The following is a 5075-nucleotide window of genomic DNA, read 5'->3' as shown; positions in this document are numbered from 1 at the left end:
CTCATGCAGGGGGAAAGGGGTGAAGTGAAGACTGGGCAAGTGAATAAATTGGAGGTACCAAGCATGCAATTAAGCCTGAAAGGATTCACTCCTCCTAGATTTTTTGGTTTTATGAAAAACAAGCTCTGTATCGATAGATTTACTCTAAATGAGATGTTGCTTATTATAAACTCTCGAATGAATTTGTGAATGCCCAATTAAAGATGAGGTCTACGTCATCTGTCACTACAGAGAACAATTTATCTTTTCTTTTCTTTTTGTGTCAGGGTTGGGGGTGGGTTGGGCGGTGATATGATGGTGGGAATGCCACCGCCAATCAGTTCATAAAAATGATGGAATAATTACCATAGTGTAATAGGGGTACAACCACTGAACTATAGGCCTCTTTGCACAAATTGTCTTTGTGAGTATACTTGTGATTTCATGTTTTAGGTTGTCGAGCATGCAATTCTGTTGAAGGATGCTTTTCATTGCACTAATGGAGAAGGCTCTTGGGACTACTATTGATGTTCAGGTGCTTCCAATTCTAGTATAAGTTACTTTCTAGAACTTAGTTTTCTGGCTTCTGTGGTATCACATTGTTTAAACTTCAGCACATAGTATCATAGTTCTTTATGGTTAAATCAATAGTATATAGCCATTCTGGTGATGATCTCTCTATGCTTAGAGGTTGTACACTGTCAACTTCATTTCTTTCTTTTTAGATATCATGTAACTTTTCTCTTACTTTGAAAATTCTTGGAGATAATCGAACTCTTATATCCTTCTTTGTGTGTGCTGTTTGTGCCATTCTCCTTATAACTGTTTAGCCAGGAGTCATCAAGTGTTCATGAAGTGGAGGGAGAAGAAATTCCTACAAAGCAAAGAGAAACAAAATTGCTGTTTTGGTTTCGGGCAGGCTCTGTTTGAAAGAAACAAAATTTATGAGGTAAGCTGAGGATGTTACACTGGCTGTTAACGTTCCTCTACATTCTTGTAAGCAGGTCTGATCAAAGGTATGATGAGAAAGAAGACAGCGGCGAGTAGGGCCTGCAGTCAGATGGCTTTGCTTACGTCGATGACTAAATGGCTCTTCACTTCCAAAATGAAGAAAAAGTCTGGGTGGTGTAGTTGGTTATCACGCTAGTCTCACACACTAGAGGTCCCCGGTTCGAACCCGGGCTCAGACAGTATTTTTGAAAAAGGGAGTAAAAACACTATAATTTGTATATATATATTTTTTAAAAAATCAGGGGCAAGCAGGTTTACCACCCAACCATATATAGCTTGTATTTTTTGATTTTTGTCAATTTTGTTGAACTAAGATTGAAAAGGTTATGCTAAGCTCATCTCAGAGTAGGTCAACCTTTATGCATGCTATCAGAAAAAGAACAAAAGGGAAGGGAATCAGGGTGATTTACATTTCATCCTTATGCATTCTGTGGGTTTTGCTTGGTACTTCTATGTCTTGACCACTTCTTCTTAACTAATATAGTTAAGCATTTGATGGGTTGTTTTCAGGTCCTTATATATTTTCCTTTACCATCCATCCAACTTTTTCACATAATGCAGCCACATTTTGCGAAATTTTTCAGGGAAAAAAGAAGGCTTTTGGTGAGAGTGACAGCTTTGGAGCTGGGAAAGCGAAGGTTGTGGAAAAAGGTCTTTCATGGTGATTGCTGCAGCAACTAGCAGGGTGACACCCTTCTCTACCTGACGACTCCATGCCTTCGGCATCAGCCAATTGAAATTAGCTGATTGATGATGGATCTGAAAGTCTTGGATAGTTCAAGTGATTAGAGGATGGATCTGAAAGAATGAGTGCATCAGGAGAGATTGGATCCTGAGGTAGTTTGATGGAATGGTATATACTATTTACGGTTGCAGAGTCCTTAAGCTAGAAATCTGTAGATGCTATTTTGTAGATGAACTTTATTTTTGGTTGCTGCAATTTTGTTGTTAACTTGATATGTCCTGACTTTGATTCTAGGGTTCAGCCAGCAAGCATCAAAGTCTTCATGGAGTAAGTGGAAAGAGAAGACCACAGCTTTGAGTGGTAATGAGGTGGTTGATTCGACTTTGGTTGAAAGCAGCAGTAAGATTTGTGAAGGTAAAGTGGAGTTAATGTTTTAGTATGTTATTTGGTGCTGGTCCCATAAAAAGTGAGGTGACATGGAAGACACCGACAATTAAGCACTATTATAATCTAAAGTGAGGTCTTGGGATAAGAAGGTCAACATCATAATCTAAAGAAGGTCAACTTTATTAGGACAGCACGGTTTCTCCTATTTTTTTTGTTTTGTGTGGGCTTTTAAGGTGAAGGCTCATCCTTTTCCTAAGATTAAATGTTTCAAAATAGGATTCTTTCTAATATTGGGAGATACTTAACAGTCAAAAGAAGAGGATAGCTCTGCGGACGACCAGCCGCACATCTTTGAGGAGAGCCACGTAGAGTAAATCATGGGTCGTTGGGCCCACCTGGCTCCTCTAGCCTAGTCCAAAATTTGGTGGGCGGGCACTCAACTTAGACCCATGCGATGGGCCTGGAAAAAATATTAAAAAAAGCCCAATCTGAAAATTAAGCTGGGCCTACAAAAATAAAAAAACCCAGCCCTGACCGATCTAGCTTGAGATAATTATGTATATTTAATATATATATATATATATATATGTATATATATATTAATTATTAAAATTATAAGAACTTATAGTATTCGGGTCTGTTGGGTGGGTCTGGTGTTGGTTTGAGGCCCGGCAGGCTGGGCCGGGTCTAGGCATAAACATTAGGCCTAATTCTACTTGAGGGACTGACCTGGCTTAACATTTGATCAGCTCTGGATTCAATCTATGGTGCGAAGCAGAAAGAAGGCTGCTTTGAAAAGAGAGCCCTCGAGTCAAATTTTTGATATGGAGCTGAGTTGAGAGTAGTTCGAGAGGAAATCAGCTATGCAAGGCTTGCTCCTAGGATAGATTGTATTTTACTCGGGGAAGTAATTGGGTGAATCATGAGACCTCTTATTGCATGACATTTGAATTGTAGTAGGGAGCTGCATCTTCTTTTTGAGCTGCAGATTAGGTAGCTTTTTATATGGCAGCGCACTTAAGTGGAACCCTTTGAGTAAACCATAACATTGTTACTCCGCTTCTTTGTAATGTTTTATTTTTTGATCTTGTTGGATTTATAATAGGATAGCATGACTCTTCCGCCTCATTAAAAGAAAGAGAAAAAAAAGAACACGCCCTCTCATATGCCTTGAACTCCGATTCATCTCTTTTCCTCTGCTCTAAGATGTTAAAATATTTACAAAAAAAGAAAAAAATAAAAAAATAGAGAAAAAATAATTTTAATATTCTTTTCCATCATATTCGGTACATCTATGGGTTATATATACTTGTATATAGACTCCATATAAGAAAAATAAATAGGTTGATATAAAATCATACTAATAAACAAAAATAATATTCGCTGATATAAGTTATTATGTAATCCGTAAAATTACTCTAATAATATAATGCTAATAAAAAAAAATACTAACCGATACAGGATCATGCTAAAAAAGAACATAATATTAACTGATACGAAATCTCGAAATCATATGATTTTCGTTATATAAGTAATTTATATTTAGTAGATCGTGAGGAATCTCCATTGTCCAATGTATTCTCAAATTTGAGTAAAGATCCACTCAAGTATAGCCAAATCTACTTTCTATATATATATATATATATATATATATATATATATATATATATATATATATATATATATATGTATGTATGTATGTATGCATGCATGCATGCATGCATGCTAAACTCTGAAGTACCTGATCAGCCACAGCACGTGAATTGACTAACAATCCAACACTACATTTTTTTTGAAGTGATCCACGTAATTCTCACATGGCTGATGGCCCCACTCTTGTAGGTCCAAAATGGACGTCCTCATCATTATTTTTTTATTATTTTTTGGGCACAGGAGAGGATGGTTTGTTCCTCGTATCCTTCATATCTACATGGTCGGCCCCAAATGGGTCCCACCAATAATTCCTTATAGACCCATGCCTTGTCTACATTCTTTGATACGTGGACGTAAATGAAAAGCGTGGCTCGTAGAGGAAGGGCCATTCATGCGCGTGCATTTGGGTGTTTATTGGGGTGTCTTTAAAATATTTCGAGGTTTGTCCGGTCCACCAATCCCCTGTTCAAACATTGACCGCGTGATCCAATCATGATCATAGCGTCCTCATCGTTCGTTCCATGCAGCCCTGGCCAAAATTTGCCAAGCAAATGTCGTCCCAACGGTGTCGGGTGGGTCCCATAAACCTACTTAAACCGCGTAAAACCACCTTCCATCTGGCTGAAAAGGAGTCCAACCTTTTTCCTATAAAATTCCATGGCACTCTCACCTCTCGCCGCCCAAGCGCTCCGCCTCTTTGGATGGCCAGTGCGGCGGAGATGATGGTGAAGCCTTGCTCAGGACCTCCGCCGCCGCCGCCGCCGCCGACGCCTGTCCATCCACGAAACGTGCCGAAACGGGGCCGGGTGCTCAAGGGCATCGTGAAGTCCATCTTCCACTCTTGCATGGGTTTCTGTGGCTGGAGAAGCACCGGGATCCAATCCACCACCATGAAGAACATCAGAAAGGGCTAGCTAGAACAAGTCTCGTGATCCCCAGAGAAGATCATGAACTAGTTTATATTTTTATATTGTTTCTAAAATGATGCTGTGTTGTATTATATCTATTTACTCTTGTTAATTATGTAATCGTTGAATATGATGCTTCAGAAGGTATGCCTGTTTTGAAATACTCAGCAGTTTCTATTTTTTTTGTTTTCAATTTTACTGTTCTCATCGTTCTGGTTCCTCTCGTAATGGTAGATCCCAAGGGAGAAAAATGAGTGAAGTACGTAGTTGGCACGTGTGAAAACACTGAAGCACGAAGCTAACATAAGTCAGTAAGGATTCACCACCCTTTCATTTTTATATTTTTGACTTTCTAAAAAATAATGAAAAAACAAGAGGAAGAATTGCCGCAACTGAGAGTCTTTGCTTGAACTTTAACAAAAAAAAAAAAGGGGAATGTCGGAGGGATTATT

General features: G+C 38.7%; 1 long non-coding RNA gene and 1 other non-coding gene across 2 annotated transcripts; both read left to right on the top strand.

Annotated features, from left to right (window-relative positions):
• Nucleotides 1-290: 290 nt before the first annotated feature.
• Nucleotides 291-2247, top strand: LOC113462702. Its single transcript, XR_003385664.2, has 3 exons — nt 291-928; nt 1552-1827; nt 1970-2247. It is a non-coding gene; the product is annotated as an uncharacterized LOC113462702 (long non-coding RNA).
• TRNAV-CAC lies at nt 1096-1169 on the top strand. Its single transcript has one exon. It is a non-coding gene; the product is annotated as a tRNA-Val (tRNA).
• Nucleotides 2248-5075: the final 2828 nt, after the last annotated feature.

This window comes from Phoenix dactylifera, chromosome 11 (assembly GCF_009389715.1).
Source record: "Phoenix dactylifera cultivar Barhee BC4 chromosome 11, palm_55x_up_171113_PBpolish2nd_filt_p, whole genome shotgun sequence".
Taxonomy (NCBI): domain Eukaryota; kingdom Viridiplantae; phylum Streptophyta; class Magnoliopsida; order Arecales; family Arecaceae; genus Phoenix; species Phoenix dactylifera.
The sequence above is the reverse complement of the archived record's forward strand: the minus strand, read 5'-3'. Positions and strand labels throughout refer to the sequence as shown.